The 16732-nt window shown below is 36.1% G+C and overlaps 1 protein-coding gene across 1 annotated transcript in view; it reads left to right on the plus strand.

Moving 5' to 3' along the window:
• The window catches only part of LOC118744274 (pneumococcal serine-rich repeat protein), a 179178-nt gene that overhangs the window by 121505 nt on the left and 40941 nt on the right, over positions 1 to 16732 (plus strand). The gene's annotated exons all lie outside the window — the stretch shown is intronic.

Genomic DNA, 16732 nt, shown 5'->3' on the forward strand with positions numbered 1-16732 from the left:
GTGAGATGACCTGTATCTCCACATATGTATGTACAGTATATTTTGCTTAGCTGCCCATCTTTCTTTGCACGAAAAACCTGTGCTCTTAACCGAAAAAAGCACTTAAGCGAATTTTCTTTACTACTTCAATGAGGAAGGTATCCGAATCCCTATTAAACCAAATAATGGAGGAGCACTTACCACGTAGAAACTACTGCAAGCGAAATTTTTACCGAATGGTATCTAATTGTCTATATAACTACATTAATTGATTGCCATTTTCGTTGTTTTGCGAGATGAGCAAAATAAATAAAAGCTTGTAAAATTAGGTAATTGTAGTGCCAGTGCAGGTAAACGTAATACCTTCTTTGATAATTGATAATAGTTGCACAGTTTTTAAGACAGGTATCGCCAATGTGCAGGTATGTTGAATGCATATATCGGAGGAGTTTCCTTATAAATGTTAAAAATAATGCTGCTAATGCGCATTTTAGGGTAGGTATCTTAAATGTGCACTTAAGCATAAAGGCAGCAAAGCAAAATATACTGTATACAAAGGCTGGCTGGCAGGCATGAAAGTACTTGCCAGTCAGCGCTCAGTCTGCTGCTACACGCGCTCGCCTTAATCCTAATGCAAATGTGCGATAAGTCTTTATGTCAATTTGTTCGCCCAGTGTCTTTTTTTATATATGTATATATGTACATACCAACTGTTTCCTGTTGACCGGCTGTTACTAACTGCATTCGCCACCTTTTGTTGCACAGCAAATTAAAAGTGATTTACCATTTGCATGCTGTTCACTGCGTACCTGCGCTCTTTAGCTTGCCTAGGGTTTTCCCGACTGGAGGCGTCGTAAATGGTTGGAAAATAGCATATTTACTCTGGTTAATCCCAATTTGTTTATGCGATAAGCAACTTAATTTTCTTAGGAAAATGTGCGAATGTAATGAAGTTTTGTGTAAGAAACTGTAGGCGGCATCTTTGTGGCATATTTTCGGTATATTTGGCAGGATTTTCGGATAATACATCAATAGAATGTGCAATGTAAGTGCTGTTTGTTAATATGAAGTTTATAGGCTTAGCCAAAGGATGACAGACAAAGACATTAAAAGGGGATGAATAAAGCTATATTTATATTAGGACAGCCGGGTGTTCGTATATTTTAGGTGTGGTTATGATATTTAGAGGAAAGAGAATTCAGTCTTAAGCCAATGACTTATTTTTTCACATGATTGAAAATCTTAGAATAGTATAAATTGTAAATTTCTTAAAGTACTTAGAGAGGTATTCAATTATTTTATAAGACTTGAGTTAGGTTGGGTTACCTTAGCGTGTTTATAATCACCTCACACTGGTTTGATTTTTTCCTAGTGTTCCCACGAGAGTGCGTGAAGGTGTTAGCTCAGATCCTAATTGTAGTGCACTGTCAGACTGTGGATCCGACGAAGGGAGCAAGCGAGAATCAAGTTAGCCTATTCACGATGAGCAAAGTAGGTTCACGTTTCAGTTTAGGCGATCAATGACGGGAGAACTTATGACTTTACTGGCCTTTATCTCCTCTCCAAACAAAAATTAGGCCTAATGTTGTTAACTTATCTTTGTAGAGACAGCAGTAATAAACAAACAGGTATCTTTCCCTAGACATAAACATGATATAGAAGTTAGAAAAAGTTTCAATAAGTATCTACATAAATATCTATATCTTCAAGATCTTATTAAAATAAGAACATTCGCCCTAGGTTTCGAATTTCGTATTCTACTCGTAACTCAACTAGGCTTACTATCTGCCGAAGAGAACTGTATCCGGTTTATCGCGTCACCCGCAGCAATATACTTCACTTCAGTCATGACAACCAACAATGGGCCATAAATAGGTGTTAATAATGTGGAAAACATTTAGCACCTACGTTACGAACAAAGATTATAATAGGAAACTACTAAATGCTAAATAAATGATGCCAACCTCACAAAAAAGAAAGACAAATACCCCGAATATCAAAAGTCTGCTTAGCGTGGTTGTTGGCATTGCTGCGATTTTGTAAATTGTCGAGCTATCGCTGCCGCAATGCATTTCCGAGAAATCGCACATACGCGCAACAACAACAATAATGCTAACAAGTAATAAAATACACACGAATATAAAGAAAGACTGCGTAAAAAGGCCGCTGAAAAAAAAATTGTCTAAAGACCAGAGAAAAAATCATGAAATCGATTTTAAGTTTGGAAAACAAACCATTGAACCTGTTATGGCAGCCCTTAAAGAGCTATTGAAAAGCAATGCAACTATTTATCAATTAACGAGGCAGGCAGGCAGAGGAAATAGACACTTCATTAAAAAGACGTTGGAACAAAAATTTAAAATTTGAAAGAAAATATAGCAACCTAAAGTCATTGAAGCGGCAATTGAAGAGTCAAAGCGTAAAAGTGACAGAATCTGTGCTGGTTTGAAAGTGAGCGGCAGGCGGAAGAGTTGTAGCATAAACGTAAACAAAACACGGTGGCTATGTACAGCCCATTCAATCTTCTTTTACCTACTGCTTCGTCAAAAGCAAACGGGTGGAGCAATCGATTTTTTTTTTTTTACCTTCATACATATGTAACTAAAAGGCTGAAAAGACCGATGAAAACTATTTGAGCAAACATTGCAGTAGTTAAAAAAAAACTCAATAAAAAGAAAAAAATTTATCGACGGTAAAGCATATATTTCTGAGGCGGTAGGTAGTTGATTGCACAGAAGCAGCGGTAGCAGAGCAGACAAAGACGCCGGCAGCAATAGAGCAGCCACAAGCGCATTTGGAAAACATTCAACGAGCAAGCTGGCAGTGACACTACGAGTGTACTAAGTACAATGTATGTACATACGTAGTAGCCAATATCAAGTGATCAGCAGCGGATGCGTTCAACCAGTAGTCGGTCACATCGAGCGGTGATCATTCTACGCGCAGCCACTGTTGACACCATTTACTTTTTTTTTTATTTTATTTTTATTTTTTTCCAGTGGCACACGTGTACTTTTGGGGGTAGACGACGTATACATGTATACATCGTGAACGCTCACTTGAGACCCATTGATGTCTACTTAGTCACACACACACACACGTGTGAGTTAATGTTTTGGGTGCGTGTGTGTCCACTTGAGTGCAGGCTTTTCGGTGACTGCGTCTTTCTTTGCCGTGTATATAGTGAAAAAGAAAGCAAACATGCATTTTTCCCCTACCGGGCGTCAAACAATAGCATATTTTTATTTCCCACACTCGTTGAAAGAGTTAAGCACCAGCACCGATCGATGTTCGATCATTGCATCGACAGTGTTTTTCATTCAAAATTTCATACGCTCTGCTGTCATGTAGCTACGCATATACATATGTATGTACAGCAATTATTTACATATTCCACATTGCGAAGGAAAGTTAAAAACATTAGTGTGTTCTCTCAACGTCTCACCGTACGTCGATCATCAATACCGGTTACCAGCATTTGTTGATTTCATTTTCCAGAGTTGTTCAACGCTTACATGCATTCATTCTTTAAGTCTACATTATTAAAAAAAATATTTAAGCGCCAATTTTCGTCTCAATATTTTGTTAAACGGTTGCTTGGTTGCCTTCACCTACTGTGCCTGCCGTTCAAGTGCTTCTCTTAGTTTTAATGAAAAGGTCGTTGGTGCTACGCGACTATTTTCTTTACACTTTTCTGATCTTTCGATATTATTGAAGTCGCTTTTTTAATTTCTTTGACTGAAGTATTGTTTTTTCTTAAAACAATTTAAAATTTGAATAACAATAAGCGCGCTGGGCTTCAAAGTGTTCTTGGTCGCTTTATTGATTGGTGATCCTCAGTGATCTTTTGCTTCATCAGGGGCACATCGAACGCTGCTGTTCTTGTAATTCTACTTGTGTGCCATTGTTGTTGCTCATGTCAAATTATTTGTGGCGCTGAACTTCTATGGCAGCCGTTACGATTTTCAAGTTGTTGTGTTCCACGCTTTTTTGTTCTGCTTGCTTTTTATTGATGTGATAGTTTTGGTTGTTTGTGTACTATGTTTTAAAACTAACAATTAAGTGCTTCAAGGCGACAATGGGCACGTTGAAGTGTCGCTGGGGAAACATATTTGGTTAGGTGGCGTAGTTGTCGACTGAAGTATAGAGATCGATTCTAAGAATAATAGCATGGGAAAGTTTTAAATATCTTTGGGTGAGAACTCATGAAACAAAAGTCCAATAGAAACTTGGTAGAAAAGGTGAGAAAACTGGCATGATTTCATTAACTTGGCTCAATTCTGACTCATATTCGACATATGTGTCTACTTATACATAGATATTCCTAATTGGATTTATAGCCATTTTACAGTAGACGTATAGAAATTTGCCTAAAACAAACGTGTTTTCGCAACAGGGTGGCATATAAGTCAAGTTTGTCGCTTAGCTGTTTTCGAGAGCTCTATAAAAATCACCATTTCAAGGAAAGCTGCGAAGTCATGAGATCGATGTACGGATCTCATGTATTTTAAAAAGTGTATCGAAATCCCATCGGGCTTTCCCTACCACTGTTTTTATTCTAATTGACCATATATATTCTATCGCTTTTACGTGCTAGCTAGCTATATTTCTCTTATCTAACATTATGGCCTCATTTGGTTCAGAGGAATTATTTTTTGACAGACATACTTACTGTAAAACCCATATTTATACTTTAAGCACTTCAGCTTAAAATTTCAAAGCAGCGATTCAAAAGTATGAGTCTATTTACACTCCTTCGTCGGTGAAAAGGAAGTAACCTCTCGAATTGTAAGTAAGTACATACATATGTACATATAATTATTTTCGAAATCGATCGCCCCATCATTAGTGATTAAAATTGTCAAAAAGAGAGAAGATTTATATCTGGAATACGAATGCATGTGCCTCATCAATTTATGAAATATACTTTATGATATTGAGAAAAAAATGATAAATCAGTAGGTTTGGCAATTACCACCGCAAAAAATATTTATTTTCGAATTAAGTGACTATCTGGCACGTTAATCTAAGTTTCCTTTTCTGCTGTTTTTATGTTTACATACATGGCATTTAACCCAGTTTTGCTTATTCCATAAAAACCGCAAGAAAATTAAACGTTACCAAGATTAGACCTAAATGTCAGATGCAATGAAAAGTAAATATGTATTTGCTATAAATAAAATTAAAATAAAAACTACAAACCACAAAGGCGCAACTATATTCAGCTCAGACGTTAATCAAACAAAACCACTATATGTAATTGACAGCTGGAAATATGGAAAATTGATCTTAGGAATTATTTTTGTGCGATTAAGAGATGTGGTCACGGGAAGAATCATTTGCGTTAGTGGCATAAGTAAATACGGAAAAACTATGTTCGTTGGCGCATAAAATGTTTAACCCTTTTGCGTAGTTCTCACAATATTTGGTCAATGAGTTAGTTGAATGAATATATTGAATGTCTTCGAAAAAAAATATAATAAAGGTTTCGTAGAAATTCTCAAAGGCTGCAGAAGTTGTGATAAAAGTTGCATAAAATAACTAAAACTACGATTTGTAGCAAACTTTGCGTTAGTCGCTTCGGGTCAGAAATTTTTTTATGAAGGATATATACTCGTTAGAAAATAAGGGAGAGGTCATAGCAGGTAAATATTAGAAGAGAATAGTCAGCAGTTAGGGGGCTAGACACAAGCTCTACAAAATTACACTATTTACTGAGATACTTTTCAATTTTCAAATAAATGTGTCTTTCAAATACATCTGCATCATTAAACTCCTATACCCCCGAGTTATAGAATCATAACATTTGTGTGTTCCCTTTTCACACAAGAATTAAATACTTTTGCCAAAGCCACACATATATAACGCACTCGCCTTGTCCCCTTCCATTCTACTAATGAATTTTGACATTTCAATTAATTTGGCTTTCGTTGGAAACACATGGAATTTCCACCCTTCTTTTGAAAAAAAAATACGCTTCAGAGTCAATAAAATCACAACATGTCCCAAATGAAAACATGAGCAATGAACAAGACAATTAAACGGCTATGCTTACCACCCCAAAACAAATAAACACATATCAAACATATCATTTAATTGGCAATGGCCGAAAGGATGCAGGCGATAGTTACACAACTAAATGGATTTTCTGGTGAAAGTGCTATCAGACAAACACATAGGCATGCGAAAAAAAGTAATGTATGCATGTATGTACGGATAAACAAGGATCTTCAGAGCAGCACTTTCGGTGTTAAGGAAAATTAAAATGGCCGGTACATGCAGTGACTCAAACAAACGTTCTTAATAAAAAAAAATCCATTTTATTATGCTTATGCTGTAACTAAAACCATATAAATTCAATAATTAAACTTTATACCAAATTTATAAAAACCAATAACATTTTCGTCAAAAGTTCGAACTTGTTAAACAAACTTTTTGGATTATTTTTATGCATGTTAGGCAGATTTTTAATTTATTTTTTTGCTGACGGTCGTTTTCACTTTTTCCATTTACATAAACAAGAACATTGGTAAAAAAATTTATGTAATTTTTATAAATTGCACTTGTTAAAAAAGCACAAACCGCAAAAACCGGTGGTAACACAAAAATTATTGCATACCCAAAAATTTTCTTAAAATTTAGATTATAAAGTTCGAACTTTTGAAGAATTTTTTTGAATTTCTCTCCATTTTATATAAAGCTGGACATTTTGATTTATATTTGATTTGGTTTTAGTATTAACCATATTTTTATAAGAAAAAAAACTTGAATATTTTAAACAAAGTCAACATGTGAACGCCTTTTTGAGTCACTGTACATTAAGATAAAGAAAATTAATCAAAACATATATAGACTTTGACATATTAAATAACTACGATCTTTGTACATTATAAAATACTACATCGTTTTGGAATATGTCGTTGTTAAGACAAAAGTAACAAAAGTGAATAATTACAATCAAAAAAACTACAATAGACCTCTGATCCGTTGCTTGTTTGAAACGGGCTTGTGTAGTATTATTTTATTTATGGATCTTATATTCATCCAACTTTAAACAAAATTTCAACTTATCCCTTTCAAAATACTCGCATTCATTTATTTCTTTTACCGTGAGAATAGCAAATATTTAATATCTTATGACAACTCCTGTATTCCCACCCAAAGTGTCCAATATACATAAATTTGTATGTAAATATCTAAGCATACATTCACACCTTGGCGTCTGCTTAGAATTATTATTAAAACCTCACAGCATGAACTTTTTTCTATACGTGGTCTGCATTTCCACCATTATTCCAGCAGTAAATAATACTCGTATTAGGAATAGAAAAGCCAACGTGGGGCATTTAAATGTCTGTTATATCATTGGCGTCCTAATGAACTGTTAATTTTTTCGTCAAATAGGTTGGTATGTATATATGTGCCGATTGAGGAATTTGACGCACCTTCGCTTCGAGTCATCTTGTCCAGACGCAGACATGCCTCGGTAAATAAACATCGTTAGACATTCATTATGTCCGCTATTTTTATACCCGAGCGCACTTGTGCACAAGGGTATTATAACTTTGTTCACATAACGGTTGCTTGTAACAGGCAAAACGAATCGAGATAGATATAGACAAATGTATACATAAATGATCAGAATGAAAAGAGAAATCGATTAAGCGGTGACTGTCTGTCCGTCCGTCCGTCCGTCTGTGCACACGATAACTCGAGTAAAAATTTAAATATCTTAACGAAACTTCGTACATGCACTTCTTTTGGGCGTAGGACGGATGGTATTGAAAATGGGTGAAATCGGACAATAACCACGCCCACCTCCCATATAACGGTAATTTTCAGAAATACGAAAACTGCGATATTTTAGTAACTACTGAAGATAATTCACCCAAAATTGACATTTAGAATAACTTTTAGACGAGAAATAAGAATATTAAAAATTTTTGAAAAATGGGCGTAGCCACGCCCACTTATAGTTACATGTGTATATTTTGGTAACCGCTGCACCAATTTCTTCCAAACTTGGCACAGTTGTTGACCCTGGTACAGCATACCAAATGGCCGAAAATTTTTAAAATCGGCGAATAACCACGCCCACATCCCATATAACGGTAATTTCGAGAAATACGAAATCCTCGATAAATCAGTAAATATTAAAGCTAATTTATTCAAAATTGATGGTTGCAACAATTCTTTATCAGGAAATACGCTTATGATAAAATTTTAGAAAATGGGCGTGGCACCGCCCACTTATGATCACATATATGTATATCGTTAACCGTTTTAGCAATTTGTACCAAACTCGGTATGGTTATTGTGCTTGCCACATAAAAGCGAACCGTTGAAAACTATTGAAATCGGACTAAAATTACGGCCGCTTTTCATACAACGCTAAATTTCAAAAATGGTTGAAATTTCAATATTTCGAAATTTAAGGATGCTAGTTTACTTAATATTTATACACCCGCTTATCATGTAGCGGTAGCTTTCGGAAAGTTGGAAAACCTATATTTAATACTTGCGCCGGGTATTTAATGTTCGGCTCCGCCCGAACTTAGACTTTCTTACTTGTTGTTTATTGTTATATGTAACTGTATGCCTGAATACCTAATATGTATGTACTAGTTTTTATTCTCTCGTTAGCAGGAAGTTGGAGGCCGAATATCTACCTCTGGGAGAGATTTGTATACGACGGGCCTTAACCGGCCATTTTGACATTGTGTTGTGTCGCTGCGAATTTTCATCTTTTTATTTCTATTATTGTCAAGGTTATTTTAAAACTAAAAGTTATCGTTCGTTTCTAAAAATCTCACTTGTTTCTGAAAAAATGAATGGAGTATATAGTAAACAAACAAAATACATACCTATATTATAAGTTATCAGATGATCACTGCTCTCCTGAGCCTGCGAAGGTATATTTTGGCGGCGTAATAATATTTGTAGAATATGTTCTTAGGTAGTTTTTTCTTTTTATTTCTTTTATTTTTCCGAATATTTCATTGTCCTCACACAGAAAAAATTGTAGTCGTGCCAAATATGATTTGCTGTCGCGACTTTTTTGAAAAATGTTGAATCAAATAAACCGTTGTTGGCTGAAATAAAAATTTATTTTAATAGAATTTTGTAGTTGGCAAAATCACATGCGATCAGCGACATCGGCTGAGGCATCGTGTGAAAACTACCGCTTCTGGTTGTGTGGAGCAGGCTCGAGTCCGCTTGGAGGTGGTAAAGTAGAGTAAGTTAATTGTTTCAATTGAAATATACGTAAATTACAATTTGTAAATAAAAAATTCATTAGCAATTAGGAATAAACTTAACGTGTTAAAATAATACAATTTAAAAATTACAATAAACAAATAAAATAATATAATAGTAAAATAAAAAAACTTGTAAATTCGAGACTCGGTTCTCTCGAATGATAGCCTAGAGCTTTGCTCTGTCAGACATTGAGACTGTTAGAGAGCCTTTCACGGTGGATAAAGCAGCAGACATTGTTGACCCAATAAGAGATATTTCGCCGCAACAGTAGACAGCCTGTTAAAAAAAAACTGCCCATTTTGCTTCAAGAGCAGAGGAATGCAATTTCTATTTGCGGCAAGGTTGAATTTTGTTGGCATTACAGTTTTTTTTTTTCTGTGGAACTAAGTTTTCTTTTTCTGCTCTTGCCATTCTTTCTCTCTTTGTTTTTTGTTTAAGGTAAAAACTACTAGTCGTTTTTATAGTTTTGTTGTTTTGCAAATCGCTCTAAAATGTTTAGCTTTCAATGGTTGCTTTTGTAATAACATATGTTTTTTAAATCATTTTCTTTCTTTTCAATAGATTCTGAAATTTTTCAAGCTGTTGAATTTTATTTCGAATAAAGGAGGAACAACAAGTGCGATTTAAGAATCTTTGTGACTTAAACCATTGAGCCAAGTTGGTATTCTCTAGGTCATTGATCTGGTTGATCATATCTTGATTTACGCTATTACTATTTCTACTTGGGAAAACATTAATACTAAATGTCCTTCCACGTGCACGTCTATTCCCTTTTCGTAAGCCTTGTGTACATAATGAACTTTAAAATTTCCAAATGGAATTGTCGCTCGCGTGCTGGCATGCAAATTTTTTCAGCTACACGAGAAAAACAACGCTGAGCTTTATAGCATATGTGCTCAAAAATATGTTTCATACTATTTTAGTCCGAGTATTTCAAGCTGCGTGTCGGGGCAATCATTTGCAGCAAAAAAGATTTAAGTGGCGTGTTAATGTGCCTAAAGTGGCAGCAGGGTAGCAAGCTGCCACCTTCGTTTCTTTTTTTTTATGATTCCGTCAGCGGCGCTAAAACAATACCCGCACTTTACTCTTTTCCGCACTAAATTTCTTACGTAATTCTTTTGCCGTTTACTTAAAGCCAGTTGTTTTCTTGTTATCCCCATTTAAATTATTCCACTTGTACATTTTCGGAAAAAATTAAGATTTTTAATGTTCACTGTGCCCTTGGTTATGCAAATTCGTATTGAGACACGTAAAAATGAGTTAAGGAACTAGAAAATTAAACACTTTAAAGTGCAAGGCGTCAGCTATTGCGTGTCAGAGTGCCATGCCTCAAGCGGGGTACCGACAAACATACATACATACAAACGTGCACTATAACTGTTTAGATACAATTTAGCCAGCATACCTGCGTTGCAGATTTATATATATAAATATTTGCATACCAAAAGTATTTCCAAATAAACGGAAGGAAAGAACTGAATTGAAAACCGCGTAAAAGTGATAAGATAGGCGCGCGCCAACAACTTGAATTTATTGCCTACACTTACTGGTGTTCCGGCAGAAACGAACCGGAAATGTACGAAATAGAATGAATTTACAAATGAAACAAAATTTTCTAGCGTAGTAGTAGTTGGCTGAATGTGAATTTGTGTTGGAAAAAAACAGCAGGCAAGTGATAAAAAAGTGATCTGAAACAAAAAGTAAAAATTATTTTCGAACACAGAAAGTCCTTCAAAAGCAAATTGACAGCCAGTCTAACTTGCTCACTATTGACAAGACAAGATCGACAAAATTGTCGTATCACTAAACTCAATCACCCAACATAAAAGCATCACAACTGATACTCGAAATGTCGACAATATTGCCGGAAATCAAAACTCTCTTAAACGGCGCTAAGCTTAAAGTCAATATAGCCTTATACTGCTACATAAGTATTTTTAAAGAGCTGGTAGTCAATCTAAACATCTACAGCACAGAACATAATAGACACCGGCGATCTAATGATCATATCACTTCAGAAATCAAACCCACACAATCACTTGCTACCTCAAACAGCACACGAAAAGGATGACGGTAATAGCCATACACACAATAAAGATATGATCCATAATAAAAATTAAACACAGTCAAGACAGGAAAAGAGTGTCAAAACATAGCCACCATTTAAACCTTAAATACCTTGCTGATATGATCGATCAAAGAAATGTTTCTTGGTCGATATAAAAAATAATTGTATGCTTTAAAAATAATATTGTACGACCACAACGCCAAGAGCTTTGAAATCAGCCGCAAGCACGGAATAATAACAAAAACAATATGAGAACTTGAATTTTCATGAGATGTTCTTTCGCTTGCCACAGGTTATGCAGTTAGTATGTATGTATCAATGAACCAATTCTATTGGCATTTATGTAGATGGCTGTTGTGAGTCTGACGTTTAAGAAGCTTGTAAGAACGACATGAGGCGTGAGTATAGAAGAGTGAAAATAAAACAAGTAAATGTTTAATAGTTTTTATTTTAAATTGAAGCGCTCCGCTTTGCACCTTCGTTCCTTGCACGGCTGCTACAGTGATCGCAAGAAGTAGATGATCAATATGTGTATGTATGGACATTAGGAATTAAGTTCAATTTGAAAGGTATTTAAATAGTTGACTGATTACAAAGTGTAATACAATTAAATAATGACCTTTGTGGTGCAGACGCAATTTGAGCTCATCTTTGTGTCATCTGCATTGCTTTGCTGAATTTGTTGTTGTGCGCAGATTTCCTGCCAGTAGCGCTCTTTTTCCCACATCTTTATTGGATGCGTTTATGGCCTAAGACGAATATTATTTACTGCGGTGATGAAGTTTTATTATTCAGCTCCCATTTAGCGATATTTTGAGCTGCTAAACTTTTGGAAGAGAAGGGCTTCAAAATCTCTAAAGGGGAAAGAAATTTTTGTATCACAAGCAGTGTTGGCAACCACATATTTTTCCCCCTACCAAAAAACGTACCAAAACTCTTTCGAGACGACCAAAAAGTTTTTTTTTTGCAGTAGTGACATTTTTTTCTTATTTAATAATTTTTAATAAAGACAAAAATTTTAACATAAATTAACTTCACTAAATTATTGTGACAAAAATTATTTAAAAATTAAAGGGTAAAATCACAGAAGCCAAGAGGAACTACATTCATGGCAATAAATATTAGAGAATTTTTCACAATGTACTTTTGTGGTGTCGTTATTAGCAGTGCGCGGTAACATTTCGTAAAAAGTTGTTTTCTAATAGCGGTCGCCCCTCGTCAGGCAATGGCAAACCCCGAGTGTATTTCTTGCCAGATAGCAAAAGGGTTGCTTAATTAGTTAAAAGGAAATTTTGCCCGAGTTGAGCGCTCTTTTGCCTCTCTTTTACAAAAGAATCCACTTAATGTCGATATGAAAAACTTTTTTTTAATTCTTTCCGCTATTTTTTTTATAAAAATTTAGTTCAAACTATAATAAAAAACATCAAAATTTGATTTCTAAACTCTGTTCAAAACTAAGGAAAATTCAATAAATTCTCATGGAGATTTTTAATTTTTTAATAACATTTTTTAGAACTTTTTTGAGGATACAGTATTGTATTTCACTGCGGCTTCTTTGCAAGCCATATTTGTAAAGCCATGCAAAATTCGTGGGCCACTCAGCTCCAAACCTTATTCTGTTTTCAACACTGAGAAATATGTACCTAGTTCAAAATAGAAAAATCACAAATATTTTATAAAAATCCGCAATATTTACGTCTATGACATGCCTTTTTTGTTTTAGGTTGCCTGAGGCGAATTAATGTAATTCGCTCAGAGTACCAGTTTTGGTACGAAAGTTGAGTGGACTCCACCTTATTATACCCCAAGCGTCAGCCACAGTGAGGATCTATTGTGGGATTTCGTCTCGTCGCGTGAAATACAATTGAACAGTGCCCTGCCAATACGCCCACAATAATTGTGAGCTGCGGCTTGGTGAGCCTAAGCAGATTTCTTGACTAAAATTCAAAAAGTGTTAAAATGAGTTTTGGAACCTCCTTAAATGATAAATAAATTCTTTTAGATACATAACTTCGAATATTTTTGTTTGCTTAAATAGCTCATGGCGCCTACTATGTAAATATCCTTGAATATGTCTTTCGTTATTCAGCTACCACAACAACACCCAGACATTGTTGCTAACCACTTTACTTTTAACAAAATCGCATATAATATTTAGTCATTTGCCACACGCAACGCCAATGAGCCAGAACCAAAAAAAAATATAATAAATATTTTACGAAGTAACATAAAAACAACGAAAAAAGGAGGTGAGGCACTGGTCAATTGATTCGCTGGAAAATCGATGTGTGTGTTCGTCGGAGCCTGACTATAATTATTTTTACTGTACCCTTTTTATGGATATGTTGTCGTTTTGAGGGAACCTCCACCCGTACTGATTGACTGATTGACTTTTGCCGACACGAGCGATATTTCGTATTGCGACCGCTAGTCGTTTATGTTTGCCTTACTTCGCATAATTATCACTTTGAATACAAAAATTTAAAAAGGCTCGCAAATATAAAAACAAAAAAATATAAAAAAGCATAGGTTAAATTGTAAACACATAACTATAAAAAACTTTGTACTACGTGTATAAAAATTGAAGGTGGGCACCTTTAAGGCACTCAACATTGACAGTTGTAATGCAATGTCACTCAATGTCAGACGTGCTAATAACCATAGTCAACACGAACACACACAAACATACTGAAAATGGTCAGAAATGGGAATTGCAGAGTTGCACAGATGTCTAAGCAAACAAATGGCAAGCCTACCTAAGGCACACACACACTCATCGCACTGCCAACTGGCCGCCTTCGTTTGTTGATCGACCAGTAGGCGGGTGTAGGTAAAGGTGCAAATATGCCAAAAACAAACAGACAACAATAATAATGACGACAGCAAAGTGTGCTCGTAAAATCAGCCAAAGTGCACGCAAGAATATCTAAGAACAAAAAACAACAACAAAAAGAGCGCTGGTGTAAAAATAGTAGCCAATAGTGTTGCTAGAACACAAAAAAAAATACAATATATAGATAAATGCTGACAGGACAACTTCGACAGGCAAGGATCCTATACAAATAACGTTTAAGAAAAAAGGCAAATAATACAAAAAAAAATATATAAAAAATCATTAAATAGACAAGGTGGTAAAAGCAAACAAAGCGCTGGAAAAAAATTACAAAACTGCAAGCGGTTCAAAAAAGTTGTACCAGTGCGTGCAAATAAATTTTGTGGGCCACCCGGAGGGCAGCACGGGACAACACGAAAGATACACACCCTATGCACAGCTGATTTAGCCATCTGCATTTGTAGCAAAGATTACGAAAGGTTCGACATGACATTCTTATTGAGTTGTTGGCGCATTTAAGTCAAGAGTCCAAGCCACACTCGTCTACGAATAGCTCACGCTGATGGTGAAGCTACATCACAGCTGAGTGGTTGGTCAGTGGCATAGCACAGTTTTGCTTTTCGAATACAAAAAAGAGAACCAACACTTTGCAGACAGCTGTCCGGCACTTGGTGCAGTTATGCTGAATGCGTGTGTCCTTTCAGACGCCAAAGGGCGCCAAAAACATGCCACACAAATGAAATACGTATTTCAAAAAAAAACAACAAAAGAGTACAACAACTTTGACTGCTTTGCTTCAATCGCCAAGTTAAGTGGCTAAGTTGCATTCTGCTCCCTTCTCACAGCTGATGTCTTTTGCTAGCTCGCTGCAGCTTCCTTGCCGCATATTGCATTCCTCTCTACATTTTGCATTCGCAGAACTAATAATTGCACGTTTTTATTGCTGATTTTCTGTGTGCTTTTGTTATTATTTGACCAACAAACCACATAAATCAGTATTCAACATTTGCCGCCGCAATACAAAGCGATTTTCAGTACCATCATTCGCCTTCGCTTGTGACTTCGTTGTAGGCAGTTGTAAAACTTTAGTCGATTTTTTTCGTGACTTTTGTGTCACTGTCCTTCCAAGTTTTATGGTTCACAAAATTGTCGTAAACATTTTTATATATCCACCTTAATTATTTGTTTTCGGCCACTTAATTACAACGTTTGCGATAAATAATTAGTTGAGAGATCAGCAAAGATTTTAGAGTGTAAGATAGTTGCGTGTAGCTTGAGGCTATTGTGCGTTAGACATGGATTTAAGCTATTTATTGTGGTGCCCTTAAGAAGTAAAAGGAAATATATACCGGAAAGCCAGGACGATGAGAAGAGGATAGCAAGAATGTATAGGAACAGAACGATGACACTCAAGTCTTTTTATAAGAAAAGCGCTCCGTGCTCACCACGATGTTCCTCAAGCAACTGATACCCATTCCCGAAAGCTCATTGGAAGTGTGGAAAAATGCGGCCCAAGGAGCTCGCAAAGTCAGGGCACCAAAGCAGTAGGTGTTGAGATGATTCCACCTAATCGTCCTCCATGCAGTAATAGTCATCGATGATATTCAGCGTTACCGCATACTTAGGCAAAGAACATAGTGACGCGACAAAGAGAGCGACAATACATTTTTGGATAATAGCAAAAAAAGAGAAAAGTAACGTCAAAACATAGTGAAGCAGTCGTCGTCGCTTTGCTCTTTGTCGCTTTCTTCGCTTTTCGCTTCCTTATGTGATGCCACATTGAAAAATAAAGGTTTATTTTTGTCGCTATTCTCCGAAAATGTTTTGTCGCTCTATTTGTCACGTCACTATGTTCTTTGCATTACATATCACGCAATGACCAGTTAGAACTCCCACCAATAGCGATGTGCAACTTGCTTAGTCTCAAGAGCTCCCAGGCCTGCCTCCGGTCCATACGGTGTCAAAAGGATTGTCACCTTGGATTCCAAGCGCAAGGAGAATACCACACAAGGTAATGGGGAGCACCCAGACTTTCTCTAACCGTAGCATGTCTTTAAGGGTTCCTTGTTTCTTGAAGAGATGAAGATGGAGATCTGGTAACAGTCGCCTAAACTATACTTCAGATATGGCTAGAACACGAAAGCCCCTAAAGTGTACGCAATAGCGGCTTATTTGTTCAAAGTTTAGAACCACAGTTTGCCTTACGCAATCCAGGAATAAGAAGACCCTGCTGTTGCTATTTTTGTCCACCTCGCAAAAGAGTGTCATATGCAAGCTTTTTCGTTTCAGCTAAACCGACAAGCGATTGCAGTACCAAATAAGGAGAAGGGAATTTAGATGTACATACTTTTTCAAGTTACATTGAAGTCCGTTTGGATTTCCACCCGTAAAGTTTCCGAAACTTTTCTCCACCTCAGCCAGCCCAAAAGCATTTTAGGCTATAGGCAAAACAGCTGTTAAAAAACTTAAAAAAAAATGCGAATCACGCACCGGCACAGACACCAAAGTCGTCAGCGTTGGTTCGGCAGTCAGCGCGTCTCTGGCAAAATAGCTGACGACTACTGGGCTACGCTGGGGCAGAGGAGACCAATTGA

This window comes from Rhagoletis pomonella, unplaced genomic scaffold, assembly GCF_013731165.1.
Source record: "Rhagoletis pomonella isolate Grant_MI unplaced genomic scaffold, Rhpom_1.0 Rhpom_scaffold_00008, whole genome shotgun sequence".
Lineage (NCBI taxonomy): Eukaryota > Metazoa > Arthropoda > Insecta > Diptera > Tephritidae > Rhagoletis > Rhagoletis pomonella.